We start from the raw sequence: 22,207 nt of genomic DNA on the forward strand, positions 1-22,207 counted from the left end.
GAACACAGAGGTAGTGCAAAGAAATGGAGGATTTTGAATTTATTTTATATAATCTAAATGTAACATTTTGCTTACAACCACCATTACAAAAGCGTTTGGCATTTTGGATACTATTTAATACATATAGCCTGTGGATACATTCAGGGATGTTGGTATCTTTTTAAAAAAACAACAAGTCCCATGGAACCTTAAGACTAACAGATTTTTGGCACACAAGCTTTCGTAGGCAAAGACCCACTTTGTCAAATGCATCTCATGAAGCAGGTCTGTGCCCACAAAAGCTTATGCTCCAAAAAATCTGTTTGTCTATAAGGTGCCACTGAACTTCTCGTTGTTGTTGCGGATATAGACTAACACATCTACCCTTCTGATCGCTATCTCTTTAAGGATATCTGCTTTGATTAGAATATTCCCTAAAATTGCATGGTACTGTTCAAAGTTACTCATGCAGGATTGGGGTCTAAATTTTCCAAGTGGAATATAGGGATTTGGCCACTCAATCTTTTGAGCCATTTATGTGAATCATGATAAAACCCTGCTTAGACAATTTATTTTATTTGTTTAATGTATATTGATGATACATGAGTATTAACATACACATAAGAATACAGCATGTACCATACAGCACATATTCTTGTTGCTGGCATATATTCAGCTATCTGTATTTTAAACTATGTTAGATGTATTTAAACTATTAATAGCTTTTTTATAAAAATATCCAGTGGATTTAGAATCAAAATCCAGTGTATTACAGTACTGTCTTGCAGTAGTGCATGGACTATACATGGACTGGAAAGCAATATCAGGAAGAATATTTTATAAACGAGGAGATTGACTAAGGGATCTGTCTAAATTTGAGCTAAAATCTTGCTTTTTACATGGAGGTAAGTAACTTCAGGTAAGTAGCATGATATGACATGCCCTGAACACCTTGTGCAGACCCATTGTAACACATTTATAATTGTATTAGCTGGTCATGGTGAAACCCAGAGCTCCCATTTGATCTACTCTTGGGGCAAAGGATCACTGGAGGCAGTCAGTAATAAAGATCAGCAGGGGTAGAAGAAAAGGGAGGACCAAGGCACTGTAAACAGATGAAGAGAAAGGAGGAGGGAAAGAAACATGGGAAGAGCAGACTGTTGCCAGTTCCTCCTCGCACCCTCCTCCATTTACACCATTGTCCCCATTTAATTCTGACAAGGAACTGCTTTCTCTTTCGCCACCCAGATTTGATAGTTGTTGTCTCTTTACTCTCATGTGCGATTATGAAAGAGAAATGTGGGAGTCTGCCAGCTGGATTTTTAATTTGCTAAAGAAATATTCTTTGGTAACTTTTAATGTTCATTGGACAACATATTTACTTGTGTAACAAAGGGAGAGAAGGTGTTCCTCCAACACTGAATGCAACATAGCCATTCTCCTGTCCCCTATTGTTCCACCTCAAAGTGAAAATCATAACATGTGTACTACCGCCATAGGTATTTGCCCTGCTAGGGATCTCCACTAAAAGGACCGAAGGTCAATGTAGGAGACTGTTGTTTAGACACAGCAACTGTTGTCCTTTTTCATACATCACACTTTTTAATTTGTTTAAACAATGGTCACCTCTGGTTTGGCAATTAGAACCAGTAAGTTGGTGCCTATTCATTGCTAGCACAGCACACTTGGTATGGCAAGCATAGCACATAAGTAGTACAGCTCTGCACATCAGGGTGTGGGGCCTGTCAATTTGTTTTAAACCAGGTAGCTGTAGTTTTCCAGCAGAGTTTTTCATTTTAAAAAGGACACCTCTTGCCAATGTCATCTTTCCAACAGAAAACTGAAAATTTGGTTTACTTTAACCATTTCAACCCCCCTCTTTCTTCAGCTCAGGTTGCCTCTAGCAAAATGTCACCTCCTCCTAACAAACCACTGATACAGGCAACACCAGACTTCAAAAACAGGCTGTCTGACAAGCCTGTCCCGTCAGTACATGTTACAAAATCAACATCCAAATGCCTAGCTATGTTGTCTCTACAGACATCTGCTCCTGATTCTACACATAAATTATGTCTTTGGGTAACACCATCTTCAGCACTGATCCCACCTCATTATTTACCAGCCTGACATTTCCTCCCCCTGCCAACAACAGGGCTCTTGATTTTTTACATCCCATCAACATCTGAGTGAGAAACAGCATTCACAATGCCTGATAAGTCTGCCTCGTTAATGTGTGTCTTCAAGGCATGCTGGATGTTCTTGAACATCTGGACTGTTGATCAAGAATATGAGGTGTTCTGCTCCATGCACAGGGACCATTTTTGCACTGAAGTTATGCCTTGCTCCAACAACAACTTTGGAGACTATCAAGAGAAATGATATCTTCACCAGGAACACTTTCTGAAACATGAATGGACAACTTAGCTGAATGTGAAGAAAAAGCTTTTCTGCCAGCACTGGTGTGCTTTTGGGACAACTAAATGATGGTTCACAAAAATTGGGAATTTTAAGGAACATTCATGATAGCATCTAAGTAAAGCTGCCAGCAAAACAGAATCACAAAAGAGCAGAGAGCTCACACAGAACTTTGTAGCAGGTACCAATGATATGATATTTGCAGTCACTTTAGCCTGAATGCTATAATGAGATTGAAAGGTTCAAAAAGATTACCTGTGAAATGATACAATGAGAACTTGCTCTTAGGCATCACACAGCACTATTGCAGAGATAATGGTCAAGTCTTATGGACTAGGCTCAGAATGATAACATCATGCAAGAAATTTTTCATTAATTTGTCTATTAAATCCTCTAATGTGTGGCCTAAAAGTGTACAATACCCAAGCAAGAGCATTCAGTTTTCAAGAAGTAATCACACAAAATGCTTCAACAACTCAGTCTTTGTGAGCAAGACTGAAAAGGAATAAAAGAAATACCAGTTTTAAATACTGATCCATCTAGTCCAAAATCCATCCTCCAGCATTGTCCAGAAATGGATGCTCCAGAGAAATATACAAATAACCCAGAAGATGCCTGCCATGAAATAATTTTCCCATGAAGAATTTTATTTTCCCCAAAATCACATCCATTAATATCTGGCTTATGCTTCAAGGCATGAAGGCTTATTCCTCTTCCATTTTTAAAAATATCAATGTGATTACGGATGTCTCATTTTCCATGCATATGTCCAATCTCTTTTTAATCATGTCAGACCCTTGGCATCATTCACATCTTGTGGCAAGGAGATCCACAGCATTCCTCTTTATTGAAAAATACTTTTTAGCTCTTTAATTTTTTGCCTATTTAAATTAATGTCCCCTTGAACAATGAGCATGAAGGAATGGGGATGGAACAAGGAACTGTTTGTTAAGGTGCTTGCATAAAAATGCAATCAGAAAGAACTTCCTTAAGTTTAACAAAGTCAGAGGTGTGGCTGCAGCAGCACAGAAGAGAAGACAGTGATAAAATGTTTGAATACAATTGCAAAGGCACAATATTCATCTATAACTCAGCCACAAGACCCACAAAATCATGTGAGCAATGGTTCTAATGACAGTAAATGAATAGCTCTTATGTCACTGAAAAGGTTGATTGACTGATATGTCATTATTATTCCAATTTTTTTCCTTTGCATTCTGGAGGGCATAAAAGGAACATACTTTGAAGTGTAAGCATCTCTTACTCAAAACACATGTAAGCCTTCTTGTGTTATGAAAAAAGCGCCAGGTCTAGGGCCCAGTGCACCACAATTGACTGATTAGCGGCAAAAACCTCATATCGTATTTTGAAATACTGAAACACTGTAACATAAAGAATAAATTAAAAAGAGTGACTACAATAGACATTCACAAAAGCAAAACCAATGAGAAGTGATGTTGTCCTAGAGTTTCATTTTTATGTGACTGCCAAGGGAGTTAAAATGATGCTTGGTCCCATTACAGAAATGTATTATGGCCTCTTGATGAGGAAGGAAAGGTCAAGGAGGACCGAAGTGGGGGCAGATAAAACCTCAGTCTTCCAACAGGCTTAGGGCAGGGTCATGATGTAATATGAAGATTAAGTCTAAACCTAGCAACTGGCAATAGGAAATATAAACTAACCAAACCCAGTCACTGAGGTTTCATAGAATGGAAATTGTCTGATTAAAAAAACAAAACAAAACACTGTGGTCCCAATCCAGCAACACATTTCAGCAGTTGGGGTTTCAGTGAGACAATTCACGTACTTAGCACATGACAAAATGATTTGATGTACTGAGATTTATAATTCCAGGAGGTGAATGTCAGCAGCTGAGAGAGTTGCTAGCACAATACTCCATTGATGGCAACATGGCAGCAGTTATCAAGGGCTGGATGGGGGATGCCATATAGAGTACTGTAAAATAACATACTGCTATGTCTGATACGTGAAGCTCATTCATCCAGGCCTCAAGCACAGAACCAAGATTTGATTTAAGAGAGAGCAATAGATGCGTGTGGTGGATATGACATTCTACTGCATGGTAAAACCCTTCTTTTTAGTATCACATTAAAATGTGCTATACCTATTATTATTTTGAAGCTAACCAATGATAAATAATTCTAAAATCCAAAAAAAACCTACCTATTTTTCTGCTATGTACTTAGGCATTTGCTTTGCTTCTGATTTTAAACAAAAGTCAGAGTTCAGGATTAAAGCAAATAGAAGTCACAGGAATACAGTTTAATAAAATATATGAAGCCTCACAACTGTTATTTTATACATCAAATAATCTTCTATTTAGTGCAAATGACTAGAATCGTGCTTCTGTTGTGAGAACAGTGAACAGACACTAACACAGCACTAGCAATTGCCACACCAGCATCGATCTTAGTTTAAAAAAAAGTGGCTGTTGTCTCCTGGGAAGAGGGAGACTTCAGCTCAGTTGAAAAAATTAAGGGGCTCGCAAGAACTTACTGCTGCAGTTCTTATTGTCAGTGGGACCCACTGTTAAGGGTCAGCCTTGCAAAGTGTTGAGCTCCTTCAGGTCTGAAGTTATGGGGAGCCGAAGGCACTTGGAACTGACAATAATTGCTAAGCACATTGCAGAGCTGAGCATATCAAGTCAGACACAATGCACTTTGCATTCAATAAAAAAGACTCACGATGTTGGGGGCTTCCCAAGCAACCTAGTTTCACTAGGAAGCTCTGATAACTCTCAACCAAAATGCAACAGCTATTCGCCATCACATGTACTCATCCATGTGAAAACAAATCCCGGTATCTCAGAAGTAATAGATATTAGACTTGATACAGTTGATAAAAGACTTGATAAAAAGGCCTTCCAGTATGCGTTAAGGACACTCGATGCTTCTAGAGCGGCTGTAAAAGAGCCTGCCGGTAACCAAGATTCGACCCTCCCACCAGCATCCTTTTAACAGGACAGCATGGGAATTCCCAACTCCTGTGCTGATAAGGGGAAATTTATACATGAATATATATAATAATTTGCTTTTTTCATACATATTTATTTTTTCTACCATATAGTTTGACTCTTTGAAATTTAAATAACTTTTAAAACTTAGCTATAGTCACTTAGTCACTTAAGTCAAACAGACAAACAAGAAAACTCCTAATAACTACCAAACAGTAGTCATCATAATACTGAAATTAGATCATAATTTTCACTAGGGTTCTTTGTATGCTAATGTGAAATTTAATTTTAATTTATTTATGTTACAGTAATTATATTGTGGCTTCTCTTTACAAATATAAATTCAAATTTGTACTACAGTAGACTAACTTTCCAAAGAAAAGCTGATACTAAGCATTCAAATTATTTGTGATAACACATATTTTTGATGACTGCTCTCCGAAAAGAAAAGAAACTCTACCCACCTCCTCCTTCTCTCAATATACACACACACACACACACATATGTGTATTGTAGCAAGGTAGATGAAATCGCTGCCTTCCCAGAAGCTAGAGTGATAAAACCAGGGAAGGAAAAATACGAGAAAAAGAAGAGAGAGAACAAATACATATGAGAGCAAATATCAGAGTTCAGGGGAAAAAAGGTAGAATTGGAATAGATCCGGGAAAAATCATCATTCAGTCATTGTAAATGATCAGCTCTTGTAAATAGTAACAGGATAAGAAAGTTTGAAGATTAGACAAAACCAAATAAAAATTAATCTGCTCTAAAAGGAATATTCTACACATGCTTGTATTGTGTAATACTGATGTTTCAAGAAACTAGATATCAATCCATGTTTTAAATGACAGGCAAATGTACAAGACAAGACATTTGCACCTAATTCATTATTTGCCACATTTATTCTACATGTTCGTTCTCTTTCCCTCCTGTAGGTGGCCACCATAAACTACACTTATCAAATAACTCATTAGCAGGGTTTTCAATACTGTCATATCCAGATAATTAGCAATTTATTTAAATAACCAATTTCTGTGGAAATAATTGCCATGAAATGCCCTGAACCTACTTTTTATAAACTATAATAAAAGCGTTAAAATAATCCCTGACATTTGCAAATGCCATTAGTTCACCTTTCCTTTTGATAGTGCTATGGCATTATGTTTAAACAATTACCCGATAATGCAGCAGTTTAATGAAATAGTGCAGTAAGCACATCCCTCAAAATGGCCAGTGAATGCATTTATATGCAGAAGAAAATTCAGTGAACAGACAGGTCTGGAGAGAAATATGATATACAACTAGTATAAAACCCCAGAATGAAAGCTATTAGTACTACATAATGCTCAAAGTACTAGTAAACAGATGAGGCACCAAAATGTCATGTTCGGGATAGATGTTGCTCAGAGTTTAGGTGTATAATTCAGAACTTGATTTATCAAGGAATCTGGATAACTTCTCCATCAGTGTTTCTTCAAGAATCAGTTTGGTACATCACTAATATACAGTGGGTTTTTTTGTGCCGGTACTTGCTGGTACTGAGGACTGGCACCTTGGCAGCCCAAGCTGTGAGATTAGCTGGGGAGGGAAGGAGGGAAGGGAGCCGGCTGAAGACCGACTCCTCTTCTCTTTACAAAAAAGCACTGCTAATATAGATAATAATTGCTATATGCCACATTTACTAATATATTATTTACTGAGTCTAGATCTTGTTAACAAATAACAATAGTTTTTGATTTTGCAGCTTAACCCATATATGTTGCATTTTGATAAACTCTGGGTTTTTCAAAAACAAAGGAGTGTCACTGAGTATTTTCATTCAAAACTTGTAATTTACATGTGTATGTCTCAAAAATAAACTTCCAGGGAATAGTTGCATTATAGGTTATGTGAGATTGGTGCTTAAAATATCTTAAACAATTAGCCACCATCTTTAAAGCAAGGGCTGATAGGTGTTTCTTTTTAATTATATTTCAGTGGTGAAAGCCCAGCTCCACGAAGTTAATAGCAAAACTGCCATTGACGTAGATAGGGCATCCTGCCAGACTGAGGACAGTGTCTGATTCACTACAGTCTTTTGGCTGTCAGCTAATGATGTTCTTAGGCAGACAGAAATGCAGGAGTGTCTACCTTTTCTTTTTTAATTGTGTTTTCCTTTGCCACATGTTAAAAGACTGTGAACACCAATAGTTATTTTGCCCCACTTTTCCCCTCAAACCAAAAAAGGGAACGGCAGGAAATGGTAGCCTCAATTGGGATCAAAAAGAACAAAAGTGGCCTTTTCATTCCCCCCTCCCCTTCTTGATTTACTAGTGATGATTATTTATGAACTTTCTGCTGTAAAGTTCACAAAATCACCAGAGTTCTTATTCAATAAATGTTTAGTTGTCATAGGAGATTTCTTTAAATTAATAAATGTTAGATTTGGGGAGTAGAGAGAAAAGGAAAAATAAATCTTACCTGTAAATGTTATTTCCCCAGTGGACAAGACCAGTTTCTAACTTGATAGGTTTTCATTTATACCACACTTGAAAAGAGAGGAGGAAACAATAGAGCTGCAGGATTTTGGATGGGGGTGTTCATACAGACTCTTTGGATGAGACTCCTAAAACACCCATCTGTGAATGTCACAGTATTTACCATCATGCATACTTACAACCTGGGAGGTGGAAGTGACCCAGTGAGAATAAAACTGAATATAGAACTCAAGCTCAGGTAAAGAAAAAATATCCAAAGAGGCAGGCAAGCTTCTGGGGTAGGAACCGTCTTTTACTCTTAACTTTTGTGGCAGCTACCCAATGAGGTCTGATCCCAATTGTAATTATTAGGTGTTAATATAATACAAATAAAAATTATATTCATCTCTGACATGAAACTCCCAAAATAGCAGTAAGGGATGGAACATCTAAGAAATATGGTGGTCACCAGAGAAACACCATTCATAGATGCCTTACAAGAGAATCTTCCAAAAGAGAATCTTCCAAGTCTTCTACTAATTTTAGCACATTGGAGTATATTTAATTATAAGCAAACCTATCCGTTTGCTTATAATTAAATATACTGCATTCCTCATTCCCTCAACCAAATGGCGGGATTACTTGGATTATTTCTCTAGAACACAAAATATTTGATGTAACCATGGGTGTGATTCCCACCTTGTATAGGCATAGTGTCACTAACTGCCACCACGCTAGCGTGCTAAAATTAGTAGAGTAGTCAGGAAGTGATGAGTGGTGGCACAGGGTAGCCACCCTGTGTATAAATCTGCCTGAATCCTCTGAGTACGTACTTGGTGCAGCTGGACTATGCCATCACCAGTGCTATTCTGGCTACACTACTATATTTGGCATGCTCATTCGATGAGAGTAGCACATGCATATCTATGTGCATTGGGAAGCTCACCCAACAGCCCTAAATGTGGACACAATTTTGCTTGTCACACAGCAGCTTTGAGATTGGTTTTAGGGAAGCAATGCCTCTATTAGCCTGGGAGATGGCCTTAGATCTATCAGAATGGGCTTTAACTCCCGGCTGACCAATATATACCCCACATAATTTGGCTTCAGTTAAAAAACATTTAAGTGCATATATTTAAATTTATCCCTGTTCAACCAAACATTTCAGCATATTCTTAACTTCATGCATACAATAGGTCTTAATCCTGTGGCCAAGAGATTGGTGGAACAGGGCAGGATTTCCCAACTGGAACCTTTAAGACCATAACATTTATTTTCAAATGTTAATGCGTCTGAGAGCATCTGTGACAGTTCCTCGTGGAGATAAGCTTGACTGTGTTCAAAAGGCGTTAGGTATACATATATTTTTGTACCATTGAATATGCATTAATCGAGGATTTCTCCCAGTTGTTTGGTGAACAAGCGGATAAACGCAAAAGACACCAAACACCCTCTTCGCCACAAACCACCACTACCACCAAATGACTATTCATCTGCTAGGAATGCAAGGATACAAAACTATTGTGGAATGGACTCTGTTTGCCAATGCACTAATGTAAAAATAGGTACACTGAATAGACAGATATATTTCCATATTTAAATGTACATAAAACAGAATGGATGACACGTCCCCTGATAAAACCTGTTATTTCAACACGTCAAGTGAAAAGTGTTAAAATAAATGGCTCATCACATACAAGTGTTAAAATAAATGTTTATTTCAACACTATGTGTGTCATACTCATGTATTTCAACACTTGCCATTTCTTTAGACTCATGCAACCAGGAGTTGGAAAGAGACAGCCAACATAGGACAATCAAAAAGAAAGAAAGAAAACTCCACCTGTGTGATACATGATGACTAGGGAACATTTTATGAATTAAAATAATAAAAGTGAGATGCCTTAAAAATACTGGGAATCTGTGCTTGTAAGCTGGTGGGCTCTCATCAGCCCAGGAAAGAACCCACAGCACACCTGAGTTCCTTTAAAGAGCGTACCTCATGATTCAGTCTAACTTACTAGTCAAGCACACAGAACTCATGAGTAAAACAATCTCCTGATCCACACTGGCTGCTGGTTGGAGAGGACTCCCCCTTGCTAATACTAGCCCTGGGAAGCAAAATACACACTTTCCTTATATCGTAAGGTGAGTTATGTGAGAGGCAGGGAGACCATAACCCTTTCATGAGTGTTTTATCTCAGGCCAGTGCTGTTTTATTCAGAATCCAGAAATGTAATTAGCTTAGATTTCAGATTTTAGATTCACTCGTTGGGTGGAGGCAGATCCCGTTCACATGAGTGCACCAATCATCTTATGATCTAAGCAGCGTAAAACTTTCATTTAGAACAGAAAACAGACACCAGGCAAAAATCGCCTTGTCTCAGCTTTGAGACAAACCTGAAATCCAGGCCAGATCCACAAACCTTTCAGTGACAGATCAAATGTTGCAGGAATCTGGGCTGATTTATGATTGTGGGTGTGAAAAGATGATAGCTTCCATCATTTTAGGGATTCAAAACAAGGTCAAGTATGGCAAATTTTGACTTTCATTTTGAGATTCCGGAGTTGAAATACAAAATGAAACTAAGCAGGTGTTGATTTCTTTGAACCAGAACCAAAAAAAGAGAAAAAAAACATCTTGTGGTCTCCCTGGAGATAAAACCTGGCATTGTACTGAAGTTATAATGCAGCACTTGATTGTGCAATGGTGATGATTCTGGCCTGGCCTCAGTTTCCAAGGTACCTTTTTTAAATCCGTTTCTGGATTGGAAGCATCAGCTCTCAAACCATGGGTCTTTTCAGTAGGAAGAGTGCTCGCTCTCACTCTGTCTGCTTTCATGAGGAGAGAGCACAATGCTGAAAGAATCAGCACTCTTTTTATTTTCTGGCCAAGCTGCTGCTCAGCATTATTGGACCCTCTTTGTTCCCAATGGAGAAAAAGAGAAGCCACTGACTTGCTCCTGACCTTATGGCACAAAAGTCTTTCTCCTCTGCATGTTCTAAGGAACCATCATAATGTATTTTATCTGTCTCCTTTGCACAACAGTCAGTACAGATGCTGTTTGGACTTGAAGTGCCTTCCCACAGCTTTCATCTTCTAGCAATACAAATAACAAGCAATACTGCTAGTGATTTGCACTCTTAAGACCTACAGAGGTGGTTTTCAGGTTACCCAGGGACACCATTATTGCAGGCTCTTAGGCGAAATAAATCTGCAATATGATCAAATGGATTTTTCCTCTAGATTCCCTCACGCTTTCTCCAAGTCATCAAGGAGGTCTGGAAGTCCGCTCCACTCTTAAATATACATCAGGTTTCAAAAAGAATACTATGATTTTTAAAAATCACAGTAGGCCTTTGCATGTACTAAAATCCGTGCATTTTAATTCAAAATGCACACATGCAAACACACTGAAATAAGGGCACCAAAATGACCTCATATGTGTGTGTGTGTCAGTCACATGTACACACTCCTGTATCCAAAGGAGGAGACAGGAGATTACTGAAGTCCAAGTGAGGGCAGGAAAAGTCCTCCTTTACCTGGACCAGGTGAAGCAGTACCTATCCTTCAATCCATAGAAAGAGTTAAATACAGGTTTTATCTGCTGTGGGCACGATGCTAGCCGCTCCTTCCTTGGGAAACTGGGAAGGAAATTTTTTCCTCACAACCAGACTGGCCAAAGTGAGGTGGGCTTTCTGTTATCCTCACAGTAAGTGGGGAGCTCAGGTGAGATGAACATGGCATGAGGATTAGGCTATTATGTCAGATGGCAGATGTCCAGTGCAGATAAGCCTCAGAGAAGGGCTAAGGTGACTAGAAAAAAACAGACTGGTAAAGATGTTAAGGGAAGTATTCTTTAAAGGACTGAAAAGTTGGAGAGGTGAAACTCTTGTGATTGGTATGGGACTCCTGTGATTCGTATAGCAGGCGGACTGGCTCTGAATCTCTTCACTTTACAGACCTACTTCACCATCATCATTTGAAGGGTAGGACTGCCAGAGCCCCAGGAATGGATTGGTTGGTGACAACAATGGTGAAGGGGAGGAGGGGTGAGAGAAGCCCTCTCCCACCCCATATGTGTAAATGGTTAGGGAACTACCTGCACTGGACGCTTTTATCTGCTGGATATTTCCAAGCAGTTAGAAACCAAGTTTTGGCCAAATTAAACCACATTGTCCCCTGTTGTTATTCCACCCCCACATGCCTCCACTTTTGCATAGTGTCTTTTGAGAGTAATCTGTGTCGACAGTATAGGCAGGATGCAGCAACTACTTAGCAAGAAAATAAGCAAAAGCCTCGAAGAGGGTCCATTCCAGAGTAATATTTATTGATAGCTTGTAAACCTGGACAACTGAGCAACCAGACTTTGAAACTTAGCAAGCACAGATTCCAGTGAGAGGACTGTTACTCTAGGGCCGCGTCTACACGTGCACGCTACTTCGAAGTAGCGGCGCCAACTTCGAAATAGCACCCGTCACGGCTACACGTGTTGGGCGCTATTTCGAAGTTGAAATCGACGTTAGGTGGGGAGACGTTGAAGTCGCTAACCCCATGAGGGGATGGGAATAGCGCCCTACTTCGAAGTTGAACGTTGAAGTAGGGCACGTGTAGACGATCTGTGTCCCGCAACATCGAAATAGCGGGGTCCGCCATGGCGGCCATCAGCTGAGGGGTTGAGAGATGCTCTCTCTCCAGCCCCTGCGGGGCTCTATGGTCATCGTGTGCAGCAGCCCTTAGCCCAGGGCTTCTGGCTGCTGCTGCGGCAGCTGGGGATCCATGCTGCATGCACAGGGTCTGCAACCGGTTGTCGGCTCTGTGGATCTTGTGTTGTTTAGTGCAACTGTGTCTGGGAGGGGCCCTTTAAGGGAGCGGCTTGCTGTTGAGTCCGCCCTGTGACCCTGTCTGCAGCTGTTCCTGGCACCCTTATTTCGATGTGTGCTACTTTGGCGTGTAGACGTTCCCTCGCAGCGCCTATTTCGATGTGGTGCTGCCCAACGTCAAAGTTGAACGTCGACGTTGCCAGCCCTGGAGGACGTGTAGAAGTTATCCATCGAAATAGACTATTTTGATGTCACTACATCGAAATAAGCTATTTCGATGTAGCGTGCACGTGTAGACGTAGCCTAGGAGGGCAAAAACTCATTTTGTGGCCTGTTTATTTTGTTGGACTTGTGCTTATCTGGGAGGGAAGAGCTGTTTAGTGGTTTGGCTGGAGGGCTAACCTAAATTAAGTTACCCAAAAGCCAGGAGAGACAATGGCAGTGATGCATCTTGACAGTGAGAAGGAAGGCTGGTGCAGATCAGTGCCTGCACCTGAGGAATGAAAGATGAGATCTTGCCTCAGCAACCAACAAACAAATTCACAGTCTCAAGCCAAGCCACTGTACAGTTACAGACTCTCTATATACATACATCTCTCTCTCTCGGTGCATATAGTATAAAGTTATCTTCCACTGGTGTCACCTTTGGCAGATAAAACACTATAATCATTTTATAGCTGAATGGCATACAATGCAATGAAAGTTCTTCACTGGAAAAAATACTATGTTTTCACCCTTTTACTTTCTTCAGCAGTGATTAGTTCAGGAAAGATGAGGTATCATCATTCCTCAGAAGGCATTGTAGGATAGAAGATTGGTCCTCAGAAGTTGGCAACATATAATAAATGTGCTTTATTCCTAAACATCAATCAGTTTCAAGAATGGCAGTTGCTTGCAGAATGGTAATAACAGAAATATTCAGCTAATAACTACCACAGGCATTAAAACACTGGATGACAAATGTGAAGTGTTCTTGTATAATTATGGTTTTATAACTAGATACATCAGTTTCTAAATATTTAGTTCCTTACATTTCTGTATTTTTGTAATGAAATTTACATGACAGCATTTAGTCCTTTTTTTAAAGTGAAACCAAGAGTCAGCTGGTACCTCTGACTTCAAGTAAATGTGGGTATTACATGTAAGGATGGCAATTACCCAGAATGACTTGCTTCTCTAAAGTGATAAAAGCACACCAAACAGTCTCAATCAATGAAAAAAATAAACATGTTGAAAGACTTGTGTCATTATTTTACCTGGAAGTGTTTAGTTAGCAGGAAAATGAAATAGAAGCATGTCTGAGCTACATAATATATCAGAGTCACAAGGAGGATGAAGTAATAAATTTTATTGGTCAGTAATGTAAAAGAATCTTCATAAAAGAATGATTTTCTCTGAACTAAAAAAGCTCTGGATATATAATAGAGGACAGTAAGTTACGGAAGTTTACATTTGCATCAGTTCTACTTATGATTTACATTCATAACAATGGTCAACATCCCATGGCTGACTTCAAAATGGAATCTTGTACCTGGTATTTTGATTTGCATTAATGGCAGTTATAACAGGATTAATATGCCTAATGACTCAGTTATTTATTTTGAAGCAACACAAAGGGATACAGGAGAATTTCAGAGTACCCTCTGATCATTTTAATAGTTACCCAGTGAAGATATCTCAGATGGTGAGCATGGAGCTAAATTCTTTGCATGCACTCAGTCCCCTAGCTTTCGTTAAAGAAAAACTAACAAAGTACAAAACAGCCCCTAACAGTGCTGCGTGGATTTATTCCATGAAACACTGTTCACTGATCAAAACTGTGCCAAAATAATGCAAATCCATGGGACCACAAAGAAAAATGCCTATTTAATTTGAAATAGACTTTACAACATTTACCTTGCTTCTGTAACCAGACCACTAATACTTGGTGTTTACGTAACACCTTTTCATTTCCGATGTTAGCAAAACATGTGACAAAAGATACTAAAATCTCAGACTGCAGAAGAGGAGACTGACATGCAGCAGGGGAAAAGTCAGGTGCATGAAGTCCAGTTCTCCCTAGTTCTTGCCTAGAAGACCCACTGCTCTCTCCTGTCAAAGGGGCCAGTTTTTAAATAATAGTGAAATAATTAATGCATGATGATGTGCAAAGCAGAAAAAGCCCGCAAAATAGCAAACTGCTGCCAATGCAGCACATTAACAACTCACTGACCCACCAGATACGAGCCATGTAATTTCTATTTGTATTTCTTTAGGTGACTTCATTTCCCCTTTAGTATGAGCAACACTAGGGATGGTATGAGCTACAAACGTTGGGAGCAGATTTTGAGCCTCCAAAAGCTCAATTAGGCTTGAATATATTATTTTGATTCAGCCCATTATAATGATACACAGGAAGATCAGATCCTGATTTGAACATAGATTTGGACTGCAACACTTCTGTCCCCAAATTTCATCTGATGTTTCATTTAAGGAGTCAAGTCCAACTTTATTTTGTGGCACTTGTAGCTTTTTTATATTCAATGTGCTTTATGAGTACAGTGATCCTCTTCATGTGCCTTCAGGCCACTCCTTGAGAACTAGCTTGAGCGACAGCTGTTACCAAGTAAAATACACACTAAGGGTACGATCAGAACTGCCAATAGGGGTGGAAAAAGGGCAACTGCCCTCACGCCTGGCATTTCAAAGGTGCCCAGAGCTCCAGCCACTACTGTGACCAAAGCTCTGGGTCCCTTTGAAACACCGCAGAGCTGTGTGTGCTGCTCCATGGGCGGTTCAGAGTGAGTGTGGGGGAGGCCCTGGGCTGATTGCCACAAGCTCCTCCCCTTCTGCCCTTGGCCCTGCCCCTTCCATGAGTGGAGAACCAGGCCTTGCTCTCAAGTTGCCCGAGGCCTGCTGTGCCTCTCAGCGCTACTGGGTCTGAAGCTTTAAATTGATCTTTATGAGTGGATGCCTGTATCCACTTGGAACTCACCCAAGTCAAAGGGCTTCAAACAAGTATTGCTCTGCCTGTGCAGAAGAATAGGAACCAACCAACCAACCTTCCTTCCATCCATCCACCCAGGAAAGTCATTCATACTAAATACATTTCTTTGTTTTACCCTATGGAAAATATCTTTGGAAAAAAAACAAGTTGCTTTCTTTCTCTAGTCGAACATGCAGTATTGAGAAGGAATTCAGAATATTATTACAAAAGAAACATATCAGTATATAGCATGCAACCTTTCTATGAACTAACATTACATATTTTGCATGGTGTGTTCAATGAGGAAGACTGACAAAAACATACCTTGATGGGAAATTCTAACACATTTGGCCAGCATGGTAAAAAATCAGCATTTAAATCTAACACACCACAGAGTGTAGACAAGTGAATTTTTGGAATCAAATGAATTTAAGAAAATACTATAAAGCACATACATAGGCTATACACTACTATATGTTTCCCTATACATCTAGTAATCAATTTAGTTTTTATTCACCATATTTCTTAGGAGTACAAAGAAGCTTAAATTCTACATTCAGAAATTTAACAAGTAAACTATAAGCTTTATAAACAGGATGCAATAGTGATTAGAAAAAATAACCATTTGTGGTATTTTTAGCTACATAATACAAATTAATCTCCTTAATTATATTCTATAATGAATTTATGTCTAAGCTTAGCTTTTGACGAATAATATCCGTAAGCAATTTTACTGTTAATAATTACTTTTTATGTTGAGAAATTTGAAATCATGCCTGTTTCATGTTGGCCATTTCACATATTGTATGATATGCTAGATGCGATCTACCTTCAATATAGAAGCAGCCCAGGAAGTATTACATTCTCAAATCAAATTAATTCATGGTTACAGCATTTAAGATACACTGGAAATCCCTAATTCAAGTGGACAGTAACACCTATAAAACCAAAATAAATGGAGTAAGATAATAGTTTTCAGACTTGGGTTATGGAGTCAATGCAGAGACTTGAGCTCTGTTAATTCAGCAAGCTTGATCTTGCTTGCCAGAGCATGCCTGTCAATATTTAGCTCCCAGGGAGCATGTCACGAGTCTTTACGAAAACTAGCTTAAATACAAAATACTACAGCAGCTGCTGTGATCCTTTTCCTAACAGTGAGATTAAAGTGCTGAAATTTATTTTGAGCTTTTTAAACCAGGAAACGTGTTTTCCATACACCTACTGTAAGCAGGGTATGAGAAATAGGGATTGCAAATGCCATTATTAGGGTTTATTAAAATATAGAAAAATGCCAGCTATTTTACATGAACCTATTGCAAGATATTTTGACATCAAACATGTAAATTCTACTCTTGATTTTTTTCTCTCTGACATGAGATCGGAATATACTCAAAGTTAGCATCCGTTGCTTTGATGCCATCAGAAAAGTGTGTATCACAGATGAGTTACATAAGCCCCACCATTTTTCTGAAATATATGAATGTGTTTCTTGTCTGTCAGCCTGTGAGGATACCTGCCTGCCAAAGCTGTTTGCCAATACATCAAATTTCCATTTTTTCCTTGGGGACTCCTGCCTGTAAGGCTCTGCAAACACCCAGAAAATGTCACCAATCTCCACTGGGGCAGTTGGATGGAGACAGGCAGTGTAGCTCTGGACAACTGCACAGAAATCAGTGGAAATACTGCCACGGCTGAAACAAACAGTCATGCCACTGACATGGCAGCTATAGGTAAGTGTGACAGTTAATATTCAGATGTGAAAGTTGTTGGGTTGACTGCTTACTACAAACAGATCAGGGACTGATATTCAGCCATGTACAGTAAAATTCCTTTAATCTTGCACGTCTGAGACCAGACAGATGCCAAATGACCAAATTTTCTGGACTATTGGACATCACCATAACCCCCACGCCCTAGTTCAAACCCCCCGTCGTGACTCACCACTCCTGCGCATCCCCAGTCTCTTCTCTACCCCTCGCTCCTGCAGCTTCTTCACCCTCACACGTCTCCAGCTTCACCTCCCCACATGCCCTGGTTCAACTCCACCACCTGCCCCAGCCCCTCTGCAGCCCTAACCCACCCCAGGCTTAACCCCCCAGTCCCCTCCCACAGCCCCAACCCACCACCCAAGCTCCCCAACTTATTCAAATTTTGAGGTGCACATATCTTGGGGGATGCCAGACTATCAGAGGCCAGATTAAAGGAATTGTATTGTATTCCCAGTCCAGTCCGTCATGTCTATAGGACACTGAAGCACAGAGGCATGGATGTTCAGAACTGAACATCATGGGTTTTCACCAATGCACATTTCACCAATGCACAAACCATTGTCACATGGGAGCATGACTCAAACGCTGAAGTATCTAGTTACAACAGGGCACCAACCTTAATACTGTTCACCTGCTCTCTGTGACTCAATAATGGTAGTGTAAATCTGCAACTGTGAATACTCTTGAGGATTTAAATCCAGGTCTTTTAACAATGAGGTTTATACAGTGTCTCTGAATGTGGAAGACTCCTGCAGTTATCTGGGAATATAGATACTGCAAATTGGTGATTAACTAGCAAACAGAATTACTACAGCAGTTTTCCTACAGGATTTTTGTCTGTATTTATTGCTTTTAAGAAGGATGCTTATGCAGCTCATTTTGTACTATACTGTTTCTTCCAAGAATATACACGTATTAAAATGCAGGCATGTTGGTTGACTATTATATATTAGTTGTACTTATTTGTAAACTTGCAAGGCCAAAAAAAATGTCTCTGCAGTTGTGAAATACTGTAGTAAACACTTTTGATAACTCATTGGGGATGAGGTACCATGCAATGAAATACAAATACAAGATCTAGTTACCATAAAACAAATCTGCCTATTTCCCCCCTCTCTATTTTATGCTTGCAGTATTCGGATTTGCTCATTGTTAAGGTAGGATATTAAAAATTGCGGAATGCCAGCAGGAATTAGCCAAATAAAAATGTGCTCACTAGGATGAAATCACAACAAATCACAGCTAGCTTGGTAAATTACAAAGGTGAATCATAAGAGTGCTGGAAAGAGGGTGATAACAGAAGTAGGGGAAACACTTCTCCCAGTATTTAATTTTATGCCCCCTCCAAATAGCTCTCTCTCTCTTTGTCTCTCTCCTTTTACTAAGTCTTTTACTAAGGCTACGTCTAGATTGCAGGCTTATATTGGGAGCCTGGAGCCCCACAGATGCCTACCACTCCAGGAGCCTTCTGCCAACATCACAGTCACCCTTGTTCCACCAGGATGAAGGGATGTGTTGGTAAAGGGTGTTTTCCCAAAATTTGGCCCCATGTGGACAGGCTGAATGTTGGGAAAGCCTCGTCCAATGAGTTGCACAATTTGCATATATTTTGCGAACAATTCTCGGCAATCTAGCCAGCCTGAATGTAAAAGACCAAGTCACTTCCTGGCAGACCCCAGTGTCCCTGTGTTTTGGGTAGCAGGCTCTTTTTCTTTAAGGCTACTTGTTGATAGCTAATCTGGTCCTGAAGCCATCTGTGTATCAGTATCACATCAGGGTATCAGGGTATCCAGTTCCTAAGCACAGAATCTGCTCCTAGGCTCCTGTGTAGTCCCACTCTTCTCTCAGTTTACCAAGCTTTCCCTCCCCGGCATCCTGAATCTTCCTTTGTAACATAGAAAACCCCAAACAAACCAAACCCAACTACCGCAACCCCTGCTCAGGTGGGCTTCACTTTTCTATTCAGCTGGCTTCCCTCCACCACCTTTTCCCGATGGAGATACAAACACATGGGACTATTTTCTTGGAGTCTTGCCCCTTTCTCAGGGCTTACTACTACAGTTAATTCCTCTCCGACAGCCTGTGAGGAAATTCTCCCTCTCTTTTTCCTTAACTTCTCTGTTCTGGGTCCCTCTCCTTGACCCTTATCTATAGCTTTCACTTTCTTCCTTAATGAGGATGACCCAGCCGTTCCCCAGCTGTGTCTTATAACAAATTAAATCTAACCCAACCTCCACATGTACCTAGGTGAACTGAACTCCCAAACTCCTTTGCATCCTTTGTTTGCATGTTTGACATTTACACAGCCCATCACAGCTTCTGTCCCTTTTCATTGAAACGTTTTAAAATGAAGCCTAGTTTGAAAGTAGAGCTCAGAAACATTTTTCAAACAAAATGTGTACTGATTTGAAAAATGCAGATTTAGCTGCACTGATGTTGGTTTTGATTTAATCCAATGTTTCCTGGGAAAAAAAACTTTTAAAATGAAGTATTTCAATATATGTTTCATTTTGACTTTTGCAATGACAATTCACCTTTTAATTCAAAATATTTTGTCTCAAAATTTCCTGTAATATTATTTAAAATATTTAAATGTTACAACAAACTTAAATAAAAAAAAGTCTGTGTCATACAAAGTTTTATTTTCAGCCTGAAATGACTTTTTAAAAATATCATTTAGTTAGCTATTTTTAAAAATTGTTTTCGATGGTTTTCTTAACCTAAAATGAGATTTTTCTCTCAATTTTTTTGATTTCCAGTGAACTGAAAAAAATGTATTATTTGCCCAGTTGCAGTAGAAAGTTTGTCCAGGTGATTTTTCATAAAATATATACATAATTCACAATCCCCATCAGAATCTCAATAACCCCTAATGCCAGATTTGTTTGAGGGTTTTTTGCCTGTGAAATTTCTGGGCCCAGTATTGCCTGCAGATAGTTTAAGGGAGCCAAGGAAGAGAACACAGGCTGTGCCTACACAGCTGGCACGACCACAAGTTTCTTCCCAGTCAGTCACTGGCCAGCTGCCTGCAGATAAGTTGATTTCACCACTCTGTTGTTAATTCATCCACAATCAATGAAAAAGCTAGCTCAGTTGAGGAGCCAGCTGAGTAGATGTTACATTGGTTACAGAAAATATGACACATTCTCAACAGGAAAACAATATTTGGCCATCAGCCTCCTGTGTCCCTCAAAAGTTCAATTGCCCCCTATGAGTAAGTGGGGATGGGAAAGAAGGAAAAGAGGCACTTCTGAATTATAATATGTTAAATTATTTATTCTTAACTCTGAGTTTCCTGGTTCTTCTTTATTTTTCAGTTCTGCATTGACTATGATGTGTGAGCTGCTTTTTTGTCATAGTCATAGATGCAACTTGACGATTTTAACTAAATCCTAACATATCTCTATGGAAAATGAATTTCATGTGGCTTTCTTTGAAGAAATGTTAGCACTTGCTTGAGACCTTTCTGATGAAGAGAGACTATTATTCTGAATACAAAGGTGCTCAAAATGTGCATGCTAGTCAATGAAATACTAGGAATCAGTTTGCAAAATGAAATACTGGCTAGGTAAAGATTAGGACCTAACTGATGACACAGCAGGTCAGCACTTGAAGTTCTGAAATCTGCTAGTACAGCTATACACCAAAGTTGTCTACAATCTCTGCCACATCCTCAACCTTGATGAACTTAAAGTTAGAAAACACCTGTGCTGTGAACAACAGGCAAAGTTTAAGCTCCATGGGAGACAATAAACCATTATCTTTAATTCAACCATAAGGTCTCATGTAGAACTCAAAGTCAACAGAAAGATCACCTGTAAGTTTGATAAACTCCTGGTTCAGCTTCCCCCTCTACTTACATCCAGGCTCAATGAATTCTCAGACCCTGTCTTCTGGCATGGCTCCATCATCCACTGACAAGGGCTTGGGACACTGCATGGTCAGTGAGCCCCTGTAGGCCACATGAATAAGATGAAATTACCTCCCAAAAGGCTCATCTAGGTCACCAGATCACTTCTAAATGCCTATAGATTATGAGGCAATGTATCCCATTTCCAACTGCCTCTGCACACTCTGCATCTGTTGAACTGCTCCCACTTTCTTTGCAGTGAATAATAATAATAATAATAATAATAATAATAATAATTTGTATTTGCTAGCTCAAAATACCATACATGAGCCTGATTACACCTCCTGTTACTGGTATGGAGTCTGGACAACTAAATAGCGTTCCTGAGCACCACTAATCAGGAAGCAGCAGCTCATAAGGTTATAGGGTGCCCTGTCCCCAGAGCTTTTTCCACAATTTTACTCGCCTTAAGTTGGATACTGGAGGGAGTAAGGTAGGAAAGACATGGTCTGTATATATGCTGTGTCTTATAAGGTCCTGAGACTTGGTCCAAAACAAATTTATGAATTTTTTTTACTAGTTGAAAGTGTTTTATATTTTACATTCACTGCTGTGATACAATGAATGGAAAAATACTTAAATATCAAGAGATTTTTCTAAAAATAATAATTCTGCATGAGGTACTTAAGATCATCATGGCCATTTCTACACAGGCCACTTTCTTCAAAAGTGCCATGGTAATACACGGCCCAAAATATACTAATGAGGCACGGATGCAAATTCCCTGAGCCTCATTAGCATACGGTCACATGATTTGGAGTCCAGAAGACCCTTCTTCCAGACTCCAAAATGCTGTGTAGAAAGCGGCCCCCGGGGAGTCTTCTGGAAGGAAATCCTTCTTCCGGAGGCCCCTTCTTCTAAAAATTTTCAGGAGGAAGGGGCCTCCGGAAGAAGGACTTCCTTCCAGAAGACTCC

At 39.6% G+C, this 22,207-nt stretch overlaps 1 protein-coding gene across 2 annotated transcripts in view; it reads right to left on the minus strand.

Annotated features, from left to right (window-relative positions):
- Nucleotides 1-22,207, minus strand: part of DPYD (dihydropyrimidine dehydrogenase) — a 725,075-nt gene that overhangs the window by 102,543 nt on the left and 600,325 nt on the right. The window lies entirely within an intron of this gene.

This window comes from Carettochelys insculpta, chromosome 9, assembly GCF_033958435.1.
Source record: "Carettochelys insculpta isolate YL-2023 chromosome 9, ASM3395843v1, whole genome shotgun sequence".
NCBI classification, from domain to species: domain Eukaryota; kingdom Metazoa; phylum Chordata; order Testudines; family Carettochelyidae; genus Carettochelys; species Carettochelys insculpta.